The sequence below is a fragment of the Ambystoma mexicanum genome, chromosome 1p (genome assembly GCF_040938575.1).
Source record: "Ambystoma mexicanum isolate Mex_15411 chromosome 1p, UKY_AmexF1_1, whole genome shotgun sequence".
Taxonomy (NCBI): domain Eukaryota; kingdom Metazoa; phylum Chordata; class Amphibia; order Caudata; family Ambystomatidae; genus Ambystoma; species Ambystoma mexicanum.
The window spans coordinates 614334373-614350317 of NC_090921.1; the positions used below are offsets into that span (position 1 = coordinate 614334373).

Sequence of the window (15945 nt, forward strand, 5' to 3'; positions counted from 1 at the left end):
GTGGAGGGGAGCAAATGGAACAGTCACCAGGGATAACACATGGGTGGACATACATAGATTAAGGACAAACAACATTAAAAAATGTTAGTGCAGGTGCTACGGCCACCTGTGTTAGGGATGTGACCATGACGAAGTGCTAGAGTGGAGGCAGAGATAGTGAGGGACAGAGGCAGGTTAGAGGCGAGTTAACTATTTTTTAGCTTGAAGACAGGTGAGAGGTGGGTTAAGAGTGGAACTCTGAGGCGAGAAGGTAAGCTTTTAGATGGGTTTTGAACAGATCCATGTGGACTGTTTCTCGCTTGTCCGGGGGAAGAGAATTCCCTGCAAGTGGAGCAAGAAGAGAGAAAGGGCCAAAGCAAGAGGAAGCACAGGGAGGGCAAGGTGCCACAAGGGTAGTTTAGGAAGCAGAGCGGAGATTCTGAGAAGGCTTGTTGAGTTTGATAGGAGGATAGATGGGGTGGTGCCTTACCGTGGATAGATATGTGAACCAGGATAAGAAATTGAAATCTGGTCCTGTTTTGCATTGTCAGCCATCCAGCCTAGTGACAGTACAAGGAAGTATGTGTAGGTGTGAAGTAAGGGAGATCAGAGAGTCCTAGCTGGTAAGTTAATGATCTTGTCGAGAGGACAGAGACCAAAGGGGATGCTGGCAAAATAGTCCAGTTTAGTGAAGACAAGAGTGGATAAGAAATGCTTCGCGGTGTTGGAAGGAAGGCTGTACCTGATTTTCCTAATATTTAGGCGGTTGAGATGAGCCTCCATTGCTGTTTTCCAGAGTAAAGTATGGAAGGTGTGCAAAATTGTTAAAGATAACGCTGAGGTTTGTAGCTAAGAAGAATTAAGGAGCGTGTGGGGTGGCAACAGGATAGGCAGGGGAAGAGATCAGCTAGAGTATTTGGCAGGGAAGGAGAGCATGTCTGTTTTGGTAAAGTTTACCATCAGAGTGCAAAGCTATCCAAAATGTAATGGCAGTAAGACAGTTGGACATTTTGATTGTGAAAATAGAGGAGAGTTCTGAAAAAGAGAAGACGATTTAGGTGCTGTCTCGACACGTTGATACGAGAACCCAAAGGAGATTAGAGAGTTGTAGAGTGTAAAGAGGAGAGGACCCAAGACAGCGCATTGTGGAACACCGGCATATAGAGGAGTGCGTTGAGAGGTGTTGTTGCCTCAGGAGACAGAAAATTGATCGTGAATCCCAAAAAGAAAGAAAGCACTAAGGAGATAAGAGTGATCGATCTTGTCCAAGGCAGCAGACATGTCAATGAGAATTAGGATAGGTTGGAGTACTTGGCAGAGGCGCTGAAGTTGGAGAGCAATTTCCATGGAGTGGTGAAGCGGAAACCGTCTTGCAGGGGGTCTCAAGGTTGTGGATGTCGAAGAAATTGGTAAAACGGTTGAACGCAATCCTTTTGCATACTTTAAAGTATTGCGTTAGGAGAGACATAGGGTGAAAGTTAGCAAGTAGGTTTGGGTCAGTCCCTTGATTATTTGTTTTTAGCAGAGAGATGAGCATGGCTGTTTTGAAAATAGAGGCAAAGCAAGCAGAGTCGAAGGACAGGTTAGAGTTCAGCAAGGTCACATTTCAATACCATAACAGGCATGTCCCGCTGCGTGTGCCTACCTGTGTGAAGTGGTGACCAACTGGCACTTTATTTGTGGTTTGGTATGGTATAACTGCGTAGTTTCCTTCTTTCACGTACTTCTATCAGATCAAACCTTCATACTTTCCGTACATGCTTTTCTTTAATTGGATGAGGTATACAGTATTGAGAGTTTCAGTTGCAAGTCCCTTATGTTAAGTAAAAATGTCATTTTTGAGAATTCTTTAGGTTCTTTTTTTGGGTCCCTTTAACTTTTTGATTTTTCCCTTTCTCTTTTTTGCATCAATGACCTATTTTGGTGGTGGGAGGGCCTTCTAGTCAACTACCCTGCCAATGCAATCCTTAAGAGTATATCGTCCTGGGACGCCCACAAGACTCCTAGGCTCAGGGGTGCTTCTTGAGCACCCCATGCGTGTACCCTAGGTTAATTCTATCACCCTACATTGGTGTAACTGGGAGAGGGGTGTGACAGGTTTAATTTGGTTGTGGCTGGCTTGACCAGGGATGCAATCAGATTTGCAGCATTGGTAACTCATTGTACCTTTTTAGTTGCTATTGGGGTACCAATGTAGTCCTATTCTCTGCAATGGTTTAGGGGATGTCTTTATTCCGGGGAATCACAAGGCAGCCTAAAATGGCAGTTTTGCACACATGGGCTCTTTGTGACCTCAGTCATGCACCCTCTGGTGTATGCCAGTTTCTGGCCCTTGGTAGGCCATCTTGCATCTTGTGGGGGTGGAATGGTGGAATTGGGGGCCAACCAGATTAGTAGATAGCTGCCAGACCCTCTGTATTTAGCCTCATAGGCGCTTACGCCTGCCCCTGGGTGTGATTATGGGAGACCCTATTCCTATACTGAAATCTGCTAGAATTTTCAGAAGAAGCTGGTTTATTTACCCACTGGATGATTTCCCACCGTTGCTGCATTCTACAGGCCATATATATGATTTGGATTTTTGGAACACATAGATGTTGTATGATTAGACGGGCTTTGGATAATTGATGATTTTGTGTGGCTTGGATGGAAACCTGTCCTGTGCAGCTATTTGTTCCTGTCCATCGGTTTCTTGTGTACAGCTGTTTCTATGTGCCATTCCTTCCAACATAAATAGTGGTATCAAAGAAGTATGTGCTTAATGCAGTGGTGGAAGCCAGTTGGTGATTTGTTTATTATTTGTGATGCGCAAACATTCCCTAGGGTAACATGGCGCAGCAGTTACATGAATATGCAAAGCTTAGTTACAACAACAAGAATATATACATACATGTAGAAATAGTGATAACAAGATTATATACAAATATACAAATAGGCACAAATAGAGGTGATATGTACGGAGGCAGATGTGTGACAGTTGACACCTGGATATGTTTGAGGCCTACGTTTTCAACCAAGAGACGACCTTAGAACAGAAGATTTGGTAGGGCAGATCCATTCTAAGAGTTGGCGGTAGGGAATTCCATAGTTTGGCTACCTTTACTGGGAAGCAGTTGCCCCCTATGGTGGAGCGTTTGAAGTTATGGACAGTAAGGCAATCTTTATAGAGTGTTCTAGTAGGTTTCAGGGAGGTCTGTCTGTGAAATCGGTCAATCAGGTAAATCGGAGCAGCGTTATTGAGAGATTTGTGAGTGAGAGACGCAGTTATTAGGAGAATTTTGTCTTTGATGGAGAGCCAGTTATACCGTTGGCTATATGATGTGATATAATCTCTTCTGGAGATGCCCAATGCCGCTCTAAGAGCATTGCTCTGTAGAGTTTGTAATTTACTAGTGGTAGCTTTAGAGGACCCAAGATAGAGAGCATTGCAGTAGTCCAGGCGGGATAGTATGAGGGATCTAGCGAGGGTCAGGCAACTAATGTCAGAGAGGAAAGGTTTGGCTGCACGGATAGGTTTGCACCTGTAAGCCGTGGACGAAGCAAGGGAGTTCACCTGTCTTTTGAAAGAGAAATTAGAGTCCAGGTAAAAGCCCAGCGTTTTAACCTCTTGACCTACCTTGATGCTATTGCCATCAATTGTGAAGGAGGAATAGACGGGGCCTAATTTCTTTAAGCTAGAGGTTGTGGCCAGGGTGATAAGTTTGGTTTTATCATCATTCAGGCATAGTCCATGAGTGGCCATCCATGCCTGGATGATGATGTACACTCTATTCACCAAGGCCAAATCCTTTCCATAATCCCCTGAAAGCGGAAGGAGGATCTGAGTATCATCAGCATAATTAGTGTAGGTGATACCGAGATGATCCAGATCATCGAAAAGGGGCTTGGTAAATATATTGTACAGTGTGGGCGAGACGCAAGAGCCCTGTGGAACACCGCATGTGATAGGTATGGGGTCTGCTGCTGCTGTGGGTGAGAAGACCCTCATGGTTCTGCCATTAAGGAATGAACTAATCCATGTGATGGCCTCAGCTGAGAAGTGGGCTGAGGTGTTGAGGTGGGTACATAGGACAGAGTGGTCGACCAGGTCAAATGCTGCAGAGAGGTCTAGGAGGAGGAGTAAGGCAGCTTGACCATTGTCTCTGAGTTTATCGATCTGTGTTTTAAGGTCAATAAGGGCAGTTTCAGTCCCGTGTTGAGGACGGAAGCCTGATTGTCTTGCTCCTAGAAGGTGCTGTTCTTCCAAGTACTTCTGTATTTGTACGTAGGCGACTTGTCCAAGATTTTTTTAGAAGGAATGGTACAGTCATTATAAGTCTATAGTTTGTAGGTGTGGCATGGTCAAGTGTGGGTTATTTTAGTAAAGGAAGTACCCAGGATTGTTTTAAATTAGAGGGGATAGAGCCGGTGGAAAAGGAAGCATTGATTAACTTTGTGATGAAAGGAGAGAGGTCCTGGGCAGCATCCTTAATGAGCTGTGCAGGACACAAATCTCCCTGACAGTTGGAAGGTTTCAAAGACAAAATTATTTTTTCTACTTCAAGTGTGGTGACTTTAGAGAAGTTAAAGCGGTTGGTTGCTGTTGAAGTAGGCTTGACGGGCAATTTGGAGGGGAGAGGGTCATTCAGTGATGCTTTTTTGCAGGAAATTTTGTTTTGTAGGGTGGCTAAGGGATTTTGGATTTCTGAGCACCAATTTTTATCTTAAGTACAGGTAACTGGTAGTGCTATGGGAGTTTCTACTTCTTTAAGGATAGAGAACAGTTCCTTCGTGTTTGATTTAGCTTGTGATATACGGGAGTAGAAGGACGTTCGTTTTGCTAGGAACATTTTCTTTTTTGTACAGGGCAGCTAGTTTAGTAAATTTGAATTTATTAGCTGCTGAAGGGAATTTTTTCCATGTAGCCTCACAGTTTTTTTGCTGTCTTAAGTTTTTGAGGAAAGGTGTATACCATTTGTTCAGGTGTGTTTTGGGCTTACTAGGTCTGAGCTTGAGGGGGGCAATTATTGGTTTTGAAGGCATTAGATTTGAAGGCATGTTATTAGTTTCTGGGATTGCTTTTCCGAGAACTGAAATGATTTTCATACAGAGACGCCATTTGTGTGCTCATGGCGGCCTGTCTTCGATTAAGTCTTCCATTGATGGAAAAATTGTTGTGTGTAGGTAGGAACTTCATGAGATCTTTGATGGCCCGGATTACAGTGTATGTCTTGCTGGTCTTGTTTTGCAGGATCTCTTGCATGGAGCTATTGCATATTCATGTGGAATGTTGAACTAAAGTGAGATGACATCCACTGTGGATATATATATATTTCTGAGGCTTGTGGAATCTACGTGGATCACATGCTGTGCATAGGCTGACATCTAGTGGAAGCTGCAGAGTATTACAGTTTGTTTTTCGAAACTCGAAAATGGGCGTCGACACAGGGCGTGCCAGTAATACTATCCCTAGTGTGACATTCACTGTACCCATGATCCCTCACGCGTGTAGGACCCTCAGATTGTTTTTTTCTGCCATACTTGTCAGAAGCATCCCGTGGAGTTCCCTGGCTTTTAGCCATAATTTTGCTAAATATTATATATTTCTCTGTTTCTTCCATACCCATGTCGAGTCATCGAAGCCTGAAGCCGGCCCGGAGAAGAAAACTACCGTTGAGAGCCGCACAACTGACTTTGGGCCTCGGAAGGCCTCTGGCCTCGGCCTGGGCCCTGGAAGGCCTCTGGCCTCGGCCCTGTGCAAGTAGGGAGAGTTGGGGGGTGGTACATACTCTTCACTCACTTATATTTACATATATATTCCTACACCCTAGCCCGCTGCCACAAGGTGCGTATAGAGGGTACCCCTTTTCAATTTTGCCACAAGTGCAACCGCAAGTACCCTTGTGTTGACAGACACGCCACCTGTAACCTCTGCTTACCGAGGGACCACCCTGAGGCGAACTGCAGAGCATGTAGCCGGTTCAAGGCTAAGACTTTAAAGGACCGTTCGACCAAACGTTGGGCCCACCACGCCAGGCAACGAGAGACCATGGAAGCGGAGGGCGCCTTCAGTGATGGCAGCAACGCCGTACTATCGGACGGCGAGGGCAACGTGGTGTCGAAAGACAGCGAAGCGCAAGTCCCCGACCTCGGAAGGTTGTCCGGCAGGGCAGCTATGGGGAAGACACCCGGCGACACGAGCGCTACCCACACCACTTCCACTAAACACTCAAAGTCCAACCGAGACTCAACGCGCGTGTCGAGTTCTCGGAAAGAGGCACACAGAGAACGGTCCACCGAATCGGTGTCCTCCGGGCGTTCTCGGTCAAGATCACCGCATGACACCAGGTAACCATCCACTGTTGCAAAGAGTGCCTCACTCACCAAAGTAATGGAAGTACGATTGTCGGAAGACGAAGCCGACCTCCATCCCTAGGCCGCACTCCAGGAGTTGGCGTCAGCAGACCGTGCGACGGCTGCTTTCGTGTCCCGACCTCCTCACTCTAAGGAAAGGGACACTACCCCCGAATCTCGACGCAGATGTCGAAAAACTCTGAGAAGGTGAAAACACCAGGGAAGCACTTTTCCACTCACAGGGAGGGGGGGAAACAGCAGAAGAAACCTTCTCAGCCTTCTTCTACACCACAGATACTTAAAGACAGTTTGAAGTCTTCTGTTAAACAAACCAAGACCCCTGCGCAAGGCCATAGGTCCAGTCAGGATATAGCAGGGAAACCCCTCCAGGAAAGGGTAATCCCCAGCTCAAAAGAATGGTCCAGTGAGGACATAGACAGAGTTATTTCTAGAATGTCATCCCTAGCAGACTTCTATGCCAAGAATCCAGATCACTTTCTCTCCTATACCCCTGACGGGCCTACTCCCTCAGGGTCTAGAGACCCGCAACCCCCTAGTAAGAAACCTTGAGATAAGGCACCAATGCAAAGTCGGTCTTCTGACCCTTTCTACGTACAGCCATACACTCAGTATAATGAGGATCCACTACAAGATGAGGATCCGGAATTGGCAACGTTGGACGACCAAACTGGGGTGGACTACTATGGGGATGACGAGGACCAAGAGGAGGACGAAGATAACCCAGAAGTCTACAGAGTAGACTCCCCAGTAGACAAGGAATCTCCGGTTACCGACTCTCCAGTCGACAACCAACCTCTCCTAAATGAGGTTTTGTCGAGAGCGGCAGAACACTTCTGCATAGATACTCGGGGAGCTCAGGAGGAGAGGTACTTCGCCGAGGAACTAGTGGGAGAAAAGAGACCCATTGACCAGGCCACCCCTATTCTCAAGTCTATGCAAAGGAGAATTGATCCTTCCCTTCTCAATCCGAACCTCACCAGGGCAGTAAACCCCAGGATCGAAAAGTTGTTCAGGGCAGCCCAGTCAGACCCGCTGTACATAAAGGGGCAACTGAAACCTGACTCCCTGGTAGTGACTAATACCCGAAAGAGGGTAGTGACTAATGCCCGTCTGAGGCAAGGAGAGCAAAAAGATCTACGGGTTGGGAAGGAAGGTAGCCTCCACTTCCGCCTACCAGGCAAGGATTGCCAACTCCACCACTCCGCTGGCTAGTTACAACTTCCACCAATGGGAACAAGTTGCTGCACTCATCGACTCTGCACCGGAACCTTTAAAAAGCCAGTTGGCACAGGTTGTGTCAGAGAGGAGGGCCGTGTCCGGTTGCATCCTTAAGGCAACCTTTGATGCCGCGGATAACGCTGGCAGGCTGATAGCAGAGAGCACTGTTATTAAGAGGCATGCTTGGTTAAGGCAGTCAGGGTTTAAACGCGAGACACAAACATCCTTGATAGACAAGCCGGTGGAGCCTGATCTACTCTTTCGCAAGGCGGTAGAGGACGCATTACAAAATGCCAAAGATGAGTATGAGACTCTGAAATCCCTGGGACAGTTGACCAACAAACCCCCTAATCAAAGAGGGAATGGCAATTTTCGTCGGCCACGTGGCCAAAATTCACAAAGAGGCTCCAACTATTCCCAGGGGCAGGGTACACCATGGGGTAACAACCAGCAGTCTACCCAGAGTTACAACAGGGGAAACAAAAGGGGTTGTGGTAAGGGTAGAGGCAGCCCCAGCAAAGGCGGCACGCCTCCCGCAAAGCAGTGACGCCCGAGATCACGGTCCCTTCCCACGCATCTCCAGTAGGGGGACGCATTACCAACTTCACCCAAGCTTTGGAAGGGATCACATCAGACAGATGGGTGCTGTCCACAGTGTCCGCAGGATACTGCATAGAACTGCTCGAGCGTCCCAGAAACCACCCTCCACGACAAAAAGTACATTCCTTAAACCACCAGAAGATCCTCCTTCAATGTTCTAGAAAAGGACGCGATAGAACTCATCCCGGGCAACCAGGTAAACAAGGGTATTTATTCAACTTACTTCCTTGTGCCAAAAAAAGATCTAACAATGCGCCCAGTATTAGATTTACGCCCTGCAAACAAGTATGTCAAGCCCCAAAAGTTCCGCATGACGACTCTCCAAGAGGTAATCCCCCTCTTAAAAAAGGGGTTATTACATGGCGACATTAGACATGAAAGATGCCTATTTTCATATTTCCATGTTCCCAGCGCACAGAAGATTCTTGCGTTTCAAGGTGGACAGTCAGCACTACCAGTTCAAGGTGCTGCCCTTCGGTATAGCCTCGTCTCCAAGGGTATTCACCAAGGTACTGGCGGTGGCGGCGGCACACCTACGCAGGGAGGCAATCTCAGTGTACCCTTACCTGGACGACTGGCTCATCACGGGGGAGACCCCGGTAATTTGCAGATCAAACATTCAGAGAACGATCGACCTCCTCTTCGAATTGGGTTTCTCCATAAACAAGAAAATATCAAGCCTGGTGCAAACCACCTCCAAACAGTTCCTAGGAGCTGTCCTAAACACTCAAGCGGGGTTGGCCTTTCCATCAGAGGAAAGAATTCAGAATCTACTACTGCAAATTCCTCTATATCAGCCCGGTCGCCAGATAAGGGTGCGCAAAGCGATGCGTTTGCTAGGCATGATGTCGTCATGTATTTACCTGGTCCCCAACGGCGCCTGCGACCCATGCAAGAATGGTTGGCAAAACAGTGGGCTCAGACAAGTGGTCAGTGGGACGATCTAGTGGTCGTTTCGCCAACACTTGTACAAAGTCTTCACTGGTGGACAAGAGAGAGCCTGTCAAAGGGGAAACCCTTTTACGATCCAGAAGTACAGGCTGTAGTCACTACAGACACATCCCTGTCAGGGTGGGGAGCACACCTCCTCCACCACACAGCTCAGGGTATCTGGTCTCACACAGTAGCCAAAAATCATATCGATCTGCTAGAGCTTCTGGCAGTATTCAGAGCGCTTCAGGCGTTTGATCCCCACCTGTTGAACCTGTCAGTGCAGATCCTGACGGACAGCACAACAGCAATGTTTTAACTAAACCAACAGGGAGGGACTTGTTCGCCATCTGTCCAAGCTTGCCCAGAAAATTTGGAAATGGGCACTCAGATGGAACATTTACCTGTCATCTCTGTCTTCGGCTGGGGCCTCCCTTTGGAGCTGCCTCCCTGTGACCTTGAAACTTGAGGAGAACCATCTACGGTTCCGGAAGCTCCTCAAGACCTTCCTCTTCGCTTCTGCCTTCGCCCCGCTTCTCCCCTGCTGATCTGCCTTTTTCCCTCGGCACTCTGCACCTGGCCACCTTCTGCCCTTCGGGCCCAGGTACCTGCTCACCCTGCCATCCTCCTGCACTGCCTCAGGGCCACCCCTTGCACTGGGGCCTCTGTCTGTACCCATACAGTTCCCCACCCACTCTTCTTCTGCACTTATCAGATACTCACTATCTGACTAATGTTTGGGAGAATTCTCTCTTTAGGCTGAATTTCCTAACCTAGTGAGTCCCCCAGCAGCTTTGCTGGATTTCTGGAGTTTGTTTTTCTCTCCTGCCAAGAGTGAGACTCTTTTTTTTTTTCTCACACTCTTGGACATGATTTATGGTGTTCCTTTGACTGTTAATGTGTTTTATGGGCTATGGGGTCCTTTACTCCATAGGTTCTCATGTGTTTTTACTATGTGTGTTACACAGCACCCTCCGTGCCGTAACACAGGGGTGTCATAGTGACCCCCCACCATAGACTCCATACCCTGGGTCTGACTACTGTCTCCCAAGGCATGTAAAGTCACCATTGGCTTTACTAGTCCCAAATTATTAACAGAAACCAGTACAAACCATCATATTGTGGACGTACTTCGATTGCCCCGGGGTCTGTTAGTCAAGGGGGCACGTCTCCGTCCCCTCTTATCGAGTTTTGGCTGGTGGCAGTGGAAACTACTTTTTATATTCGACCGCAAATATTTCCCTATGGGATTTTCCCATTGTTCGAGGCTACCAACTTTAATTATTTAATTCTCATAGCCTCAAACATACCGCCGGTTTATTTATTTAATATTAATTCGCCGGTTGGTATTTTTTGACAAGACTCGATTCTAAAATGGCGTTTGTGTTCTCTTCTGTGACTCCAACCCAAGTTGAGCCCTTTGTTCCACTTTTTGGCGGGCTTCTCCACAGAAGCCTCCAAAAGTGGTGCCACTCTGTCTGGGTACCACAGGGGATGTGGGAGGGGGTTTAGGCACCCTGGACTGAGTTACCTCAAGTCGCACTCTTGTGTGATTGGCCAAAATGGTGAGCCGGCCGGCTCACCACTTAGCATGTTTGATTGACAGCTAGGCTGAGTGAATGGGGGTATGCTGCATAAAAGCAGGGCTTTGGGGACTGGAACTTCAGAAGTCGCCACAGGACCTGACAATCCGACGAGGGAGAAGCTGAGCCGACCTACCACGACGACACCACCGGTGGAGCCCTGCGGAACCGACTCACCACTTCCCGACGACAGAGAGGATCTCCCGGCTGGAGAGGCTTCTTCCCCTGACTGGTGGGCACAAACAGTTTACCTTCTTTCTTCGCACCCCAGACCCGTTTGTGGTCGAACTGCCAGTGCCAAGCACCCCGGCGGCTGGATAGCCACTCACCACTGAACCGCGAATCAACGGACTGCTCCTTGTACCTGAGAAACTCCGTGGCTGGTTTCTTCCCTGGCAGTGAAACGGACTCCTGTCTTCTTCCCCCGGATGAAGCACCGACTTGCATCCGCTGCCAGGAACAACTTCCCCCGCTGGAGTGTTCTCACCACTTTAAGGTACGGTGTCCGCCAGGCCTCCCTTTCTAAAGATTGCTACAAGGTAATAATAACCCCTTAACCTTCTGGACTGGGCAGGCCGCCTTGACCCTCTTAATGGTCCCTCTCTTTGATACAACTCCTTTTTGAACCATTACAAGACTTTTGTGCACTGCAACCATGTGACCTTGGACACATTTCGTTTGGATCCTCTTAAGCGGATCCGGCCTACTGACTCTGAATTCCTAGCGTTACTTTGCCTTCCTCCCTTGTTGTGTTCGTGAAAAAGTGTTGGGATCTGTTTCAATTTATTCTTTGCTTTTCCCTTTTAAAACGAATTAGAGTGCCATCTGCGTTAAGCGCTCACCGCTGTCTGAAAATAAGTGGGGCTTTACTTAAGACTTGTCTAATATTCTTTTAAGGGAGTGTATATCTTTTAGTGACAGTGTTTTTGAATTGCTTACTATTAGTGCCTGTGTGTTTTTCTAGATGTGGTTTTTAAATAAATAATGATATCTCTTTTACACCACGCCCTGGTCAGTGTTTACTTGTTCCATTGTGTTCTCTTGACGTATTGTGAATACTCTGTATACTGCCTAACTCTTTTTGAGGGAAGTCTGACTGCTCAGCCACAGCTACCAAGTGAATCTGTGTGGTACAGACTGCTACCAAGTGGGTTTACTGCTAAACACCTGTAGTCCTAAATCCTTTGCAGTGGTCCCAGAGGGAACTGCACAGGTTTCTGCCTAACAACTAACCTAGCACCTTTGCCTCTTGCAGGCTGCACTACCACTGCTAACACTCTATTTAATTATTTATGTACTTACTATTTATTTTGTTTCTCTCCTATGCTCTACAGTTACCCCTTTTTCCCTTCCCCATGCACTTTCCCCCTTTTTCCCTTGCCCATGCACTTGCGCGTTCTCAATGCCACTGGGCCTAGTAAGATCGTTGTTTTTGTTTCTCCCCTGTTCCCCTCCCTTTGCCTGGTTGCGCTCTGAAACACCTGTGTAATAGCGTGATATAAATAAAATATATCATATCTGAACATGTTCCAGGGGATCTCAATTCGCAAGCGGACGCTCTGAGCAGAGATCCCCTCCCAAGAGAACACGAATGGTGTCTACTCAGAGAAGTCGTAGAAGACATCTTCTCACAGTGGGGTTTCCCCACTACAGACCTATTCGCCACAAGTGAAAACAGGCAATGCCCAGGATTCGCATCCAGGTTCCCCCAGCCAGACTCCAAGGGGAACACCCTGTGGATGAACTGGTCAGGGATGTTTGCCTGCGCTTTTCCACCAACCCCTCTCATGAGGAAGGTGGTCAACAAGATGCACAGGGAATCGATGACGCTCATCCTGGTTGCTCCCATGTGAGCGAGGCAACCGTGGTTCCCACACCTACGCAGACTAGCAGTGTGCAAACCCATCAGACTCCTGTGCTGGTACAACCTACTGTCCCAGCACCAAGGTCAAACAGTGCATCCTCAACCCAGCTCAATGAACCTGGTAGCATGGCTCCTGAAGTCATAGAGTTTGGACATCTCAATTTACCACAGAGATGTATGGACATCCTAAAGGAATCTAGGAAACCTAACACGAGGCACTGTTACTTTGATAAATGGAAAAGATTTGTTATCGGGTGCCAGAATAAGCAAATCAACCCATTTGATTGCACTCTTTCCAATATTGTCACTTACATGCTCCACTTGCTGGATACAGGCCTGGTATTTAACTCACTAAAGATACATCTGGCACGGCTGTCTGCCTAAACCACTTCCCACAACAAGGTTTTGTGGTGGAAAATACCAGTGGTTAAAGCCTTCATGGAAGGTGTGAAGAGACTCCACCCTCCAATTTCAAACCTACCACCTGGTTGGGACCTTAATGTGGTGCTTGCTAAGCTCATGGGCCCACCATTTGAACCCATGCATAAAGCCAGTCTCAAACACCTGACCTATAAAACTGCCTTCTTAGTAGCCATTACATCCATAAGAAGGGCCAGTGATATTCAGGCTCTGTCAGTGCAGGATCCTTTCTTTACTGTGCTTAAGGATAAACTGGTTTTACGAACACACCCTAGGTTCTCACCTAAGTTTATTTCTAAATTCCATGTTAACCAGTCCATCGAGCTTCCGACCTTCCAGGAACCCAAAAGCTCTCCTGAGGTGAAACTACACACTCTAGATGTGCAAAGAGCGATCCTCTACTATGTAGACAAGACCGGACCGCTAAGGAAAACAGACCAACTGTTTGTCTCCGTAGCTACAGGCAGAGAAGGAGATCGCGTCTCTAAAGGTGCCATCTCCAAATGGATAGTCAATTGTATCCAACTATGCTACTCCCTTTCTGAAAAGACTGTGCCTTTTACGCAAGAGCCCACTCTACAGGAGGCATTGGGGCCACTCTGGCTTTCATTGCAAATGTACCCCTTGACACCATTTACAAAGCGGCTACCTGGAGCTCTATTCACACTTTTACTCCGCACTACTGCATTGACACTCATTCCAAGACAGATACTCAAGTGGGACAAGCGGTTCTAAGACATCTGTTTGCTCAGGACCCTTCTCACATCCCACCTCCTTCTTCTAACACTGCTTGCTAATCTATGCACAGCATGTGATCTAAGCAGATTCCACAAGCCTCAGAAGGGATGCATTACTCACCGTAATCGTATTTCTAATGCTTGTATCTACTTAGATTCACATGCGACCCTCCCTTCCTCCCCTCTGAGAGAAGGCGCATGGATGCTTGTAGTCTTATCTATCTGCTTGGATAATCTGTACTCGCGCTACTCCTCATGCTACTTCATGTCAGAAAAAATACAATCTGAGGGTCCTACACGCGTGAGGGATCATGGGTACAGTGGATGTCACACTAGGAATAGTATTACTGGCACGCCCTGTGTCGACGCCCATTTTCGAGTTTCGAAAAACAAACTAATACTCTGAAGCTTCCACTAGATGTCTGCCTATGCACAGCATGTGAATCTAAGCAGATACAAGCATCAGAAATACGATTACGGTGAGTAATGTATTATATATCTATCTTTCTGAGGCTTGTGGAATCTGCTTAGATTCACATGCTGTGCATAGGCCGACATCTAGTGGAAGCTGCGGAGTATTAGTTTGTTTTTCGAAACTCGAAAATTGGGCGTCGACACAGGGCGTGCCAGTAATACTATCCCTAGTGTGACGTCCACTGTACCCATGATCCCTCACGCATCTATGACCCTCAGATTATTTTTTTCCGCAATGCTGGTCGGAAGCACTGAGCGGAGTTCCCTGACTTAGTCAGATTTTGCTAATATTGTTATATGTTTCCCCGTTTATTCCACCTTTACGTCGAGTCTCCGAACATCGACACTCGACGCCGGATCGGAGAAAATTCAACCGTCGGACTACAGCGGCCGATTTGGGCCTCGGAAGGCCTCTGGCCTCGGCCCGGGCCTCGGAAGTCCTCTGGACTCGGCCCTGCAAGTAGGGAGAGTGCGGGGTGGCACATATCCTACACTCTGTTTAATATAGGTACATTACTTATATTCCTACACTCCCAGCCCGCTGCCATAGGGTGCGTATGGAGGGTACCCCCTTTCAATTTTGCCCCAAGTGCAACCACAAGTATCCTTGGGTTGACGGACATGCCACGTGTAACCTCTGCTTGCCGAGGGACTACCCGAGGCGAATTGCAGAGCGTGCAGTTGGTTTAAACCGAAGACCCTTAAGGACCGTTTGACAAAGCGTAGGGCCCACCACGCCAGGCGACAAGAGGCCATGGCCGCGGAGGGTGCCTTCAGCGATGGCAGCGACGCAGTACTTTTGGACGGCGAGGGCAATGTGACGTCAATGGACAGCCAAGCGCAAGTCCCCGACCTCGGAAGGTTGTCCGGCAGGGCAGCTATGGGGAAGACCCCCGGCAGGGCAGCTATGGGGAAGACCCCCGGCGACACAAGCGCTACCCACACCACTTCCAGCAAACAGAAGTCCAACCGAGACTCGACGCACACGTCGAGTTCTCGGAAAGAGGCACGTAGAGAACGGTCCACCGAGTCGGTGTCCTCTGGGTGTTCGCGTTCGAGATCGCCTCATGACACCAATCAACCCTCCACTGTTGCTAAAAGTGCCTCGCTCCCCTTAGTGACTGAGGTTCGGTCATCGGAAGACGACGCCAACCTCTACCCCCAAGCCGCACTCCAGGAGTCGGCGTCTGCAGGCAGCGGCAAGGCTGCTACCGAATCCCTTACACTCTCCAGAGACAGGGACTCTACCCCCGAATTTCGACGCCAGGCATCGAAAAGCTCTGATAGGGCCCAAAAGTCGGGGAAGCACTCTTCCACCCACGGGGAGGGGGGGAAACAACGAAGTAAGCAGTCCCAGCCTACATCCACTCCTAAACTACATTCTACTCCACCTAAACAGACGGACAAGTCTCAGACCCCTGTCCTTAAGGCCCCTGTTCAAACCAGTAGGCCTAGTCGGGATAAAACAGGGAAAGCACTCCAGGAAAGAGTTATTTCCCGTTCAAGGGAATGGTCCAGTGAGGACATAGACGGAGTAATGTCAAGGTGTCATCATTGGCAGATTTCTATGCCAAGAACCCGGAACACTTTCTCTCTTATTGTAACGCTCACCTGGCTCCCACGGAGGCGCTGACCTGGTCTGGATTGCTGTGACCCCTTCAAGCGTGATGCGCTGGGTTCCCAAGACCTTTCCTGAGGCCCGTACCCTTTCCAATCAATTAGATAGAAAAGTTTTCATTTTGAAATTTTAGAATCCAAAATGTTCTTCACCTCGAATTCAGGCACC

At 48.1% G+C, this 15945-nt stretch overlaps 1 protein-coding gene across 1 annotated transcript in view; it reads left to right on the forward strand.

The window, feature by feature from the left end:
- The window catches only part of LONP1 (lon peptidase 1, mitochondrial), a 1004634-nt gene that overhangs the window by 243791 nt on the left and 744898 nt on the right, over nucleotides 1-15945 (forward strand). The window lies entirely within an intron of this gene.